Here is a 12,497-nt window from a genome sequence, read left to right as displayed (position 1 = left end):
GTGTTCTTAAAAGAAGTAATTGGATGAGAAAGAAATTCGTTGAATGTTAATTGTGGCTGTAAACATGTTAAAACTAGCCACAGAGGACGCACTGGTGTTGGTCTCAGCCTTAACTTACATCTTTGCTGCAAAGCACAGGCACCCAGATCCTGGCTGTTTACATTTCTGCACATTTGGGGACTACCTGTCAGCTAACTCATTTGCCTACCAATTTCTTTCCAAAGCTAAACTGTGTGGAAGTCTAACCTTGCCTCTGCCTTAGTAAATACAGTGTATGTTTGAACCAGACCTCCCCCACCCCCGCCAATAACCTATTCATAAAAAGCAAAGGCAACCTTGTCGAGATCCACAATCCCTGGTTAAAGTTTAATCTGCTCTGCGATTCTTCCCCATGAAGGCTGATGTGTGCCCCTTTAAGCCCTATTGCTCCTTTTGATCCCAGTCACTACTTCAGAAAAAATAAGAAAGTTGCAGAATTCGAGTTACATACAACTACATTTGCTGTTTAGTAAGCACTTCAACTAGGAAGCGAAGACCCTGCTAGTGTTCAGTCTTGGAAGTGAACTCGGCAGTGAAAGCCAGCCACCTCTGTATCAGTAGGCAGAGACTGGGCCCCTTGTTCCAGCTTGAGATAGTGTAAATACCAGGATGTACTAGATAAGGGGTGAACATGAAATAGAGTGATTTCACAGTACACCTTGGGTGAGCCTTTGGAACAACCATGGAAGCATGGATAAAAGCATACTAAAGACAGTGAAGGACTGGAATTACTTGTCTGGTGCACAGCTGTGCACGTGCCAAGAGACGCAAGGTGACACTTTCTCAGAAGCTGGAGATGGCCGGTGGGAACTCAGTGTTTACTGTTTCCGGGCTTGCAATGAAAACTTATCAGTTGTTGCTAGGTATTGGCACTGTGGGAGATGCTTGACTTGGGTGAATGTGGGATCTAATCTGTCCTGAGGGGTATTAATAGTGTGTGTGTTGTTGCGGGGGGAGGGGGTGCCAGCTAGTGCAGGAGCCTGGGGGTAACTGTGTATCAGCTGGAGGGGGACTGGTTCCCGGGAACTCCTTTCAGAGGTCTTCTTGGGCAAAACAGTTTCTTCTGCTGCGGACTTTGTTGTCCCTGGGGGCCTCGCCCTGCTGACCTTCTGCAGCCACCAGCCCCGCCGCAAGCTCAAGCGTGTGTGTGTGTCGATTTCCAAGCAACACGGGAGTTAAAAGGCTGCGCTCTTAATTGATGTTTTCCCGAAACATTACCCAGCATAATTACGGTGTTTAAGTTTCAGAGGAGGCAGAAAATGTTGATGCATTTGGTTTTGAGCGGGGTTCAAATGAAAAAAAGGGAACCAAAAGAAAGTCGCTGTCCCCCATCATTTGCTGCCCTCAACACAAAAAATCTGATGGTAGCTTTCATTTTGAGGCAGATGTAAAATCCCCAGCAGAGTGTGACAACTGCTACTCATCTGAATGGTTTATGCTGGCAAGTGGCTGACCTGGTGGTTTTTAAATGATCCTACTTCCCCCACTCTGCCCCATCCCCCTGCCCAGGGTGGTGGTGGCTTTTGAGGTGGTTCTTGGCTGTTTCTTACCTCAGAAAAGAACACACGAAGTTGGCCAAACAGGAATGCCTGGCAGAAAGGGGCTGTGTGTTTCTCTTCACTGTTATTATTTTAAACTTTGATGGGCTGCTGCTGACGTCAGCAAATAGGCTTGCAGCCTATGGAGCCAATAAGCCACATCACAGGAAGAAGGCTTTTGGGATTTTCTGGCACACTGTGTCTAGAACCTTCCCTGTCCCAACAGCCCACCTGAAGATGCCTCTCTAGGGGGTTCTTCCCAACAACAAAGGGCACTCATTCTGGCCATTTCTCCATTTCTCTGAATTCATTCTCTTCCTAACAGAAAACTCTGTGTTGTGGGTAGGAGGAGGGCAGGTGGTGGGGGCTGCTAGGAGAGAGGGAGGGAGGAAGACAATAGTTTCTTTTACTAAGAACTTTTGTAAGCCTGAGAAAGGTTTGAAACGCCGGTGTAAAAGGCCTCCAGACAGCATCTGTGTGTATGAAGTGCTTAATAAATGCTGAGTATTTTTGGCTTCTGGTCTCTTGTGTAGTGCTGTGGCATTGAGAATGAATGCAGACTGGTGAATACACCGGATTGGTGAGGTCAGTGTGCCTGGGAAAAGAAACCCTGGTTCTCCACACTCTGTAGAAACCCTGGAGGGAAGAAGCAGGGCCAGAGGAGGAGAGCAGGCATCTCACCTCAATTGCTCTACGCCCTCCGGGCCAGCTTCCACACCAATGGGGGAAAAAGTAAATCCCATGTCACCTCCGTGCTCATGTATTTCCTTATAAAATGTCTGTTATTGCTATGTTACTTGCCGAATAGCAAAGTTATATACTTTTGTCCTTAGGATAAGCCTGAAACTAACATGAATATAAAGTAAGAAAAGTCACTCAAGATCTATATGGATCAAAACCTATCACTACCAAAAATTGACATATTTATATTTTGTATTGTAAAAATAATCTTTCTGACAATACAGCAAACATGCTTTTCCACTGGGGTTTGGACAGACTGCTTCTATTAAGATTCATCCAGCTGATGGATCTAGCATAGTTTAAATAACCTCTTGGGTTATCAGGTCGTTCCTGTATTTTTTCACTGCTGTAAAATAACATGGTAAGGGTTTTTATGTGTGTCTGTTTTTCTGATTAGACTTTCCTCAGTCCCAGACAGGTTCCCAGATAGAGAATTCCTGGGTCAAAGTTTGCAAACTTTTAGGGGTTTGGTGCTTAGTGCCAACCTGCTTTTCAAAAGATGTGCTCTAGTTACAATCAGCTATGCGTGAGAGTGCCAATTTCACCACAGCTTAGCTTTTATTAGGTATTAAATGTTGTTAAGAAAATATTTAATCTAAAGTAGTTCATTCTTGGTGGTGTTCGGAAGCCAAGGCTGACGGCAGCCAGGACGGCCCATCAGTGTAGAGTGAAAAGGTTTGTGTTCTCCCCTTCCATTGACGGCTTCTCTGAGCACTTGCTATAGCAATTTTGTTCCCATCAGAACTGACCAATGAGAGGCAAGCATGGGGCTCAGACACTGCAATGTGTAGGATTAAGGAGCTACACAGGGCAGCCAGATTCACAGAAGGGACATGCTGATTATTCTTTTCACCCTGAGTCCAGCAGGAAAGGTTATTCTTGGAAAGAAATGCCATCAAACCTATCTATGTACTTCTCCCTACCCAGCCCTAACAAAAGTGAAATCAAAATAAGCACATAAACCCAGACATTTATTAATAGCTTCTAATTGGCAGCTTAAATACATATATGTATTTTAAGATTTATTTTTATTGGAAAAGCAGATTCACAAAGGAAAGAGAAACAGTGAGAAGATCTTCCATCTGCTGGTTTACTCCCCAAGTGGCCGCAGTGGCTGGAGCTGAGCCGATTTGAAGCCAAGGGTCAAGATCTTCTTCTGGGTCTCCCATGTGGGTGCAGATTCCCAAGGCTTTGGGACCGTCCTCCACTGCTTTCCCAGGCCACAAGCAGGGAGCTGGATGGGAGATGAAGCAGCTGGGACATGAACTGACACCCATATGGGATCCTGGCGCTTAGCAAGGTGATGATGGGGCCATTGCATCAGGCCCAACAGCTTAGCTTTTCCAGGGAATTTATGAAAATTGAGCTTGTTCCTAGATTTCTGGAAAGGGTACATTTGATTGTGATCACGTGAAATTTGTTTTTTTTTTTTTTTTTTTTTTAACAGAAAGGACGGAGGATTAAGAGCCTGCTTCTGCTGACTGCTTTCCAAGTGCCTTTTATCCTCAGTTTTTACTCAGTTCAGTTTCTCCTGAATGCTTTTGCATTTATCACATAAGATAGAACTTTGTTTTTTTCCACCAAAAACCCAGGATTGCAGCCCAAACTTCCTCCAACACCTATTCCCCAGTTGCCACACACATCAGACACATTATACAAACTCAGTGCTCCATATATCGGGGTGAAGTGGTCCTCAAGGGCCCAAGTGCTGGCATTGAAAGGCATAGAGATGATCCAAGATGTGGCCAGGTGTTTCCACTGGAGAAGTTTTCCTTCAGAGCTAGTAAATACGGGAGAGGATTTAGCAAAAGGCAGAGATGAAATTCCTATATAGTGTTGGGTGACTTTGTGAAAAATAGTAGAAATAATAATCTGGCAAGAAGTAAATACCTGCCTATCAGCAGGGAGGCTTTGGCTCAGTGCTGCCTGGGTTGTTATTCTGGGAACACAGCGTAGGGTGGGACAGCCAGTGAAAGACCTCATGAACCAGTGTGGGGCATGCTCTTCCCACATCCGGAAGATAATACTAACCAAGGTCGTGTTGGAGCTGTCCCCAGCACTGTTAACTGGACCTGTTTTCTGGTGAGCCCCTGGGTGCCCAAGAAGAGGTGAGGGAGTTAGAGAATTAGGCATGTGCACCTGGTTCCAGGAGTCTTTGCCACACTAACTCCGTGCACAGTGTGGATACCTATCCTGGGTATCTCTGCAGGACACGATCCTAGCTCTGCCTGCTCACATGTTCCATGTAAATCTTTCAAGCCCTTCTAGGATGTTTCATAGCTTTCACAACAGTTTCACAGAATTTTTTCATTCGAGTCACATACCATCCTCCATTTGTAAAGGACCCTCTTCTATCTCATTTTGTGCCATGCTTCCTTTCCTCCAGTAGACCTCTTCCAATTCCCTCCCTGCTCATGCCACAGGCATCCATTCAATGCATCAAGTCTAAGAATCTACCTTCTGTATTCTAGGCTGCCCTCTTGCACACTGCAAGGAGTACCATTTGTGTCATATTCTGGACTCATGCCCTAGAGGCCAGGATAAGCATGAAATCCAGCCATATGCAGCCATAGTCCACAAACTGCATATCAGCTATCTATCCATCCATCCATCCATCCTTCCATATCTATCATAGTTGCATCTCCTCATCACCAACCAAATCATCTACTGCCTTGAAAAGAAGCCAAGCTGTGTGTTTGTGTTTAAATACATGACTCTTATTGTTATAAAACGCTGATTCTCTTTCCCTCATTTTTAACAAGACATTGTATTTTTGTGAGCAGTATGCATTACAATATGCAAATGTTGTTCTTTCTTTTCTGACCTGCGTGGTGGTCTGTCACTGCATTTCCTTGGTGAGGACATCTAGACTGTCATCGATACCTTCATTGCAATGGTGCAATGAAAGTGGATGAAAAGTGGACATATGTGAGAGTTTGAGGTTTAAAACGTCACAGTATAAGAGCTGTTTTGCTAGATGGCTCTAGTGACTGCAACGGCTGGTGCTGTGCCCATCTGAAGCTGGGAACCAGGAATCTCTTCCGGGTCTCCCACGCGGTGCAGGGTCCCAAAGCTTTGGGCCATTCTCGACTGCCTTCCCAGGCCACATGCAGGGAGCTGGATGGGAAGTGGAGCAGGTGGCCAGGGTAGGTCTTCCTAGAAGAATTGCTGTTCCCCTCAGACCCAGTCTGACTGGCACTTGGTATTATCCAGCTTTCTTCTATTTGCAAGTCTACTTCACTTTGTATTCATTTAAATTACAATAAAGTTGAATTTCATATGCTTGTTATCTTTTAGTTTTCCCTCCCTGGAACATTTGCATACATTCTTTATGTGTAGAATTATTTTCTTATTAACCTTAGAACAAGCATAAACATCTCCCAATCTCTCCTTTATCTTCAGGTGTGTCGATGATACCCACGGTTGAAAATATGTTCAGTTTTAATGCTAAGATTTGTGAATTTGGATTTTTGTTGAAGAAATGAAGTCATAAGGAGGGGTGAAGATTGGTTTAGCTATTAAGACACTATTTCGGATGCTCATAATGGAGTCTTTTTGTTAGAGTAACAGCTCTGCTTTTGATTTAACTTCCTGCTAATGTATACCTTGCAAAGTAGCAGGTGATGGCTCAAGTACTTGTGTCCCTACCAACCATGTAGAAGATCCAGAATGCGTTTCAGGCTGTGGCTTCTGCCTGGTCCAAGCCCTATGGTTGCAGGTGTTTGGAGGGTGAATCGTGGATGAAAGACCTCTTTTTCTCTCTGTCTGCCTTTCAAAACTAATTAATTGAAAGAGAAAATGTCCTTAAGGAAGAATTATAAAAATAGGTTTCTAGGGTCATATTTACTTTTACTGGACTCATGCTGCCTGTCTGATTCTTTTTCCATTTCCTCCTTCATTGATTAAGTGAGCTGTTTCTATAGACAAAAATCTTCCTTTCATCACACATCATCCACAAATAGTTTAAATCCTGATCAACCTGAAAATAAGGATAAAAGTAAATTCTTGCCACTTGTCTTTACTTACTAGTGTTCAAAACAATGAGATTGTTCCCTAAGATTCTCCAAAACACTGATGGGTTTTTCTCGTTTGATTCTCTCTAACAAATACTATGAAATTTTAAATATTCTCATTGAACCTCAGATTGTCCTGTGTTCACTACTGGGAGCCTTTTTATGTCACTTTTTAAATTTTTTCCCACATTTAGTTTTGGGTAGATTCCTTCACTCTCTAATAGGCTCAGAGTGCACACTTTTGTTTAAGTCTTCCCTGCAACAAGCCATGATTCCTTTATTGGAAATGATATTTAGAAACTACTGTCTAGATCCTGGAGATGCTCATTATCCCTGGGTTAGTGACTAAATTTAGGGCTTTTGTAGTGGAAAGATATGAAAAATATATATACATAAGTATATATATATATAAATTTTCTATTATCATGTTAATAATTTTAACTGTACAATTCAGTGCCTTAAGTACATTTGTAATGTTGCATAACTTTATGGCTATTCATTTTCAAAATTTTTCATCTTCCCAAATAGAAACTCTGTATTATCCATGAGACAATAACACCCCATTCTCTGCTCCCTCCAGCTCTGATCTTCCCACAGAAAAGTCTATCCAAGTCCTCTGACCATTTAGAAGTTAAATTTTTTAAGGTTTGAGTTGAGTTGTAGGCATTCTTTATAGAGCTGTATTCTGTATATTAATTCCTTATTGTATATATAATTAGCAAATATTTTCTTCCATTTCATTGGTTGCTGTTGTTGATAGTGTCTTTGATACACAGAACTTTGTAAAATATTGTTGAAGTCCAATCTACCGAATTTTTCCTTTTGTTAATTGTGTTTATTAAGTGTCATATTTAAAAAAAATTTACCAAATCCAATGTTACAAAGCGTTCTCTCCACATTTTTTAAAAAGATTTTGTAGTTTAAGTCTTTGATGTATTTGAAGCAAATTTTTGTAAATCTTCAGGTTAGGTTCCAACTTACTCTTCTTTAAAAAAAAAATTTATCTTTTATTGGAAAGTCAGATATACATATAGGAGAAGAGACAGAGAGGAAGATCTTCTGTCCATTGATTCACTCTCCAAGCAGCTGCAATGGCTGAAGTTAGGAGCCAGGAGCCTCTTCCAGGTCTCCCAAGCAGGAGCAGGAGCTCAAGGCTTTGGACCATCCTCAACTGCTTCCCCAGGCCATAAGCAGGGAGTTGGCTAGAATATGAACCAGCACCCATATGGGATCCCAGCACATGCAAGGTTAGGACTTTAGCTGCTAGGCTACCACGCCGGGCTCCCAACTTACCCGTCTAAATGTAGATACCCAGTTTTCCCAGCACCATTTGCTGAAAAGTGATTTGTTTCCCCCATTGAATAATATACTTGTCAAAAATCAATTGACTACACATGAAAATGTTTATTTTTTGAGCACTGTATTCTATTACTTTGATCAATATGTCAGTTTTTGAGCTAGTACCTGCTGGTTTGATTGCTTTAAGTAAATTTTGAAACTAAGAAAGATTGAATTTCCCAATTTTATTATTTTTTTTTGAAAATCTATAGTAAACAGAAAGGCTTTCTTAATTTCCTTTTTGTGTTGTTCATTGTTAGTGTGTATAAAAGCTATTGATTTTTGTGTTACTTTGCTATTCTGAACTTTGCTGAACTTACTACCTCTAACAGCTTTGCCCTTAGGATTTTCTATACGATCATAGCCTTTACAAAAAGAGATAATTCAAGTCTTCTTTCCAATTTGCACTCCTTTTATTTCATCTTTTTTGCTCAGTTTCTGTGGCTAGCACTTCCAATGCCGTGTTGAATAGAAGTGGTGAAGTAGGCATTCTTGTTTGTAGCTGATGTGAGAGAAGATGGTCTTTAACCTTTGAAGATAATCTTAACTGTAGGTCTTTTCTGTGTAACCTTACTCACGTTGAAGAAATTTCCTTCTCTTTCAAGCCATTAAGTTTTTTTTCTTTTTATCAAAAGTGTTGGATTTTGGCAAATGCTCGTTGAAACAGTCATGGGCTCTTCTTCGCTCTGCTCATGTGCTGTGTTTCATCAGCTGATTTTCATATGTTAAACTCCCCTCAATCCAGGAATAAATCTTTTGGTCACGACATACAGTCATTTTAATATTGTGCTAAAATTTGTTTGCTAGTATTTTCTTGAGGATTTTTGTATAAATTCACAAGATGAATTGGCACAATTTTTTTTATTCCTTTAGAATTTTTATCTTGTTTTGGCGTTCGAGTAATGCTGATAAGGAGGTGGGGTGGTAAGGATATATCATTGTCCTCCACGTTTTTGAAAGAACGTCAGAATGATTCCTGTTAACTCATTAAAAAAAAATGGTTTGAAAGGTAGAGTTCTGGGGCCCGGCGGCGTGGCCTAGCAGCTAAAGTCCTTGCCTTGAATGCGCCCCGGGATCCCATATGGGTGCCAGTTCTAATCCCGGCAGCTCCACTTCCCATCCAGCTCCCTGTTTGTGGCCTGGGAAAGCAGTCGAGGATGGCCCAAAGCTTTGGGACCCTGCACCCGCGTGGGAGTCCTGGAAGAGGTTTTTGGTTCCCGGCTTCGGATCGGCGCGCACCGGCCGTTGTGGCTCACTTGGGGAGTGAATCATTGGATGGAAGATCTTCCTCTCTGTCTCTCCTCCTCTCTGTATATCTGACTTTGTAATAAAAATAAATCTTTAAAAAAAAAAAAAAGAAAGGTAGAATTATAGAGAGGGAGAGACCCGAAGAAGAAGAAAGAGAGACAGAGACAGACAGGCAGACAGAGACAGAGAGAAAGAGATCTTCCTTTCATGGGTTCACTCCCTAAATGACATCAGCGGCTGTAACTGGGGCAGGTCTGAAGCCAGGAACCATAAACTTCTACTGGGTCTCCCACATGTGTTCAGGGACTCAGGCACGTGGGCCATCCTCCACTGCTTTCCCAGGTGCAATAGTGGGGAACTGGATGGAAAGTGGAGCAGCTGGATCACGAACTGGCAAAGGTATTACAGGTGGCTTTACTCATACTCACATGCCACAAAATCAGCATCCAGGTATTTTAAGTATTTAGATATTATAGATATTTGGTAGAATTCATCAGTGAAGTCAGCAACGTAACTTTTCTTAAAGGGGAAATTTTAGATTACTGATTCAATTTTCTTATTACAAAGTTATTTATAATCTGTTTAGAATTTTTAAGTCAAAAAGGAAACAAAAATGAATCAAATTTAATTTATATGGAATTATTTTTTAATAAATTAAAAACTAAAAAATTAAAATTTTAAATAAATTTTTAATACATTAAGATTGACTTAATTTAATTTATGTGAATACAGTGCCACAAACCTACTCCAGAAAGTGCTTGGCATCTTGGTGACTGCACTGACTGGAAAGAATGGAGAAAAATATAACTGTCATTTAGCTTAAAAGCTTCTAGTTTATACTTAAAAATGATTTCAGAAATAGAAGAATACTTGGGTTGTCTCAACACCAGATTATGTGTAAATCTCCCCCATGACTGCCCTGTCCTTTCAAGGCAATTGTACAAAGTCTCTTGTTTGCTACAAGGGGTCAATTTCTTATTTCAGCCAACTGTCACTGGAGGGGCAACCCTCATAGCACCAGCTCTCTGGACAAAGGGCATCGGGTTGGTTTATTTAGCGCTTTCTGTGTTTCTTCATCATCGTCTATGGTCATCACTGTTTCTCTCACATCTCCCAGAATGGTATCTAAATGCTGGTCCTATGCATGGAGTCTGCCTTGAAGGTGTTGGTCATTTCTCCACTGCACATAAATTTGCTGAACAAGGCTGCCTGATGACATCCAACAGCTCCTTCACAGTGTTGGTAGTTTGTCACTGTACCACAGACTCCACCATATCTCAAACCCTGTGCCTTTGTATTTTCTAGTTTTTTGTGATTCATTTTTTGTAGATTGTGAGTTTCTAGGACATTCCATATATACATATTTGGAAAGCAGAGTTGTACAGATAGAGAGTAACAGAGATCAAGACCTCCCATCTACTGGGTTACTTTCCAAATGGCCACAATGGCTGTGGGGCTGGGCCAGACAAAAGCCAGAACTAGGAGCTTCTGGGTCTTCCATACAGGTGCAGGAGCCCAAGAATTTGGACCATCCTTTGCTACCTTCCTAGGCACATTAGCAGCGAACTGCATCGGAAGTGGGGTAGCTAGGACTAAAGGTGGCACCGTATGGGATGCTGGTCCCGCAGGCAGTAGCGTAACCTATTTTACCACAGCAGTCCCTCAATACGGTTGTTTGTAGTATTCTCTCATAACCCTTTTTACTGCTGTAAAATTAGTAATATTGTTTCAATTTTCTTTCTAATTTTAATTATTTGGATCCTTTTTACACTGTAGCCAAAGATTTGTTGATTTTGTTGATTTTTCCCTCCAGTTGTTTTTATTTTCATTAATTTTCTCTTTTAGTTTATAATCTCTCTGTATCTCTGTTCTAAGCTTTATTATTTCCCTTTTCATGCTAATTAAGAATTTATTCAGTTTGTTCTTTTTTCTAGATACTTAAGAAATAAAGTTGGGGCCCGGCGGCATGGCCTAGCGGCTAAAGTCTTCGCCTTGAACGCCCTGGGATCCCATATGGGCGCCAGTTCTAATCCTGGAAGCTCCACTTCCCATCCAGCTCCCTGCTTGTGGCCTGGGAAAGCAGTCGAGTATGGCCCAAGGCATTGGGACCCTGCACCCGTGTGGGAGACCCGGAAGAGGTTCCTGGTTCCCGGCTTCGGATCGGCGCGCACCGGCCCGTTGCGGCTCACTTGGGGAGTGAATCATTGGATGGAAGATATTCCTCTCTGTCTCTCCTCCTCTCTGTATATCTGACTTTGTAATAAAATAAATAAATCTTTAAAAAAAAAAAGAAAGTTGGATTTCTTGTTTGAAATATTTTTAGTTCTCTTTTTTTTGAAAAGATTTATTTTATTGGAAAGGCAGATCAGATTAATGGAAAGAAAGACAGACAGAGATAGATCTGCTGGTTCACTCCCCAAATGGCCTCAGTGGCCAGAGCTGAGTCCATCTGAAGCCAGGAGCCAGGAGCCTCCTCCAGATTTCCCATTGAGGATCCCAAGGCTTTGGGCTATCCTCTGCTGCTTTTCCCAGGCCACAAGCAGGGAGCTGAATGCAAAATGTAGAAACCAGGAAACAAACTGGCACCCATATGGGATCCTAGCTTTTGCAAGGTGAAGGACTTCGCCATTGAACCTTCGCACTGGGCCCTTAACACCTTTCTTTTTTGATGCATGCATTTACAGCTATAGATTTTGCTCTTAGTACTGCTTTTGCTATATCCCATTAGTTGTGGGAAGTTGTAGTTGTTTTAAATTTATCTCAAGGTTTTGTATTTTCCTCTGTGATCTCTGTTTGACTTGTTGGTTGCGTAAAGCTGTCTTGTTTAATTTCCACATATTTGTAAATTTTCCATTTTTATTATTCCTGATTTTTAGCAATAAAAGATTTTCTTTCTGTCATTTCTGTCTGCTGTGTGGTGAGTGACTTTCCTGAACTGGTTCTGTAAATCTGTGTTCTTGGTTGTGCAGCCATGGAGACTGCTCAGGTGGCTTAAAGGGTGTGAATGAGAGGGTAAAGATTTCCTTAAATGTGTGGAATCACATGTGAGTCTCCCAGCCTTTACTAAGGAGGGTGTGTGTGTGTGTGTGTGTGTGTGTGTGTGTGTGTGTTGGGTGTGTGAGCAGTGGCTCAGGGACTCAGTTAATATCTCTTTCAGCCTTCACTTTCTACTCATTCAACATGTAAAGATCACTGAAAGGTGAGAACTCAGGGCCTTCTAAGGTCTTCCCTGGCCATGTTTGTACTCTATGCAGTGTGAAACCTTCTGGATAACTAGAAGCAAGGTGGAGCTTTTCCTTTGATTTTTGGGGTGGGAGGGAGCGGAGTAGGGTCAGTTTCTCCTTGTACCCAAGAGGAAGCCAGGGAATTGCAGGACAGCTCTACTGATAGACATTCTCTGATGATTTAGCCAGCTGCAACCCTGTGCTGTGCCCCGTGTTGCTCCTGCCTGTGATTATGAGTCTGCTGGTTTTTCAGGCGACTGTGGAGCCTGGGGCGTGGAGTGAGGACAGGACTGGTTAAACACCAGAAAGACTGGGCAGATATTTGGCACAGTCGCTAAGCAACTGCTTGGAATGAT

At 42.0% G+C, this 12,497-nt stretch overlaps 1 pseudogene; it reads right to left on the bottom strand.

The window, feature by feature from the left end:
• Positions 1–9,897: 9,897 nt before the first annotated feature.
• On the bottom strand, positions 9,898–10,191 carry LOC118759218 (U6 snRNA-associated Sm-like protein LSm3; annotated as a pseudogene).
• Between the last annotated feature and the right edge of the window lie 2,306 nt (positions 10,192–12,497).

This window comes from Ochotona princeps, chromosome 4 (genome assembly GCF_030435755.1).
Source record: "Ochotona princeps isolate mOchPri1 chromosome 4, mOchPri1.hap1, whole genome shotgun sequence".
Taxonomy (NCBI): domain Eukaryota; kingdom Metazoa; phylum Chordata; class Mammalia; order Lagomorpha; family Ochotonidae; genus Ochotona; species Ochotona princeps.
Note: the sequence above shows the minus strand (reverse complement) of the source record. Positions and strands in the feature narration are given on the sequence as shown.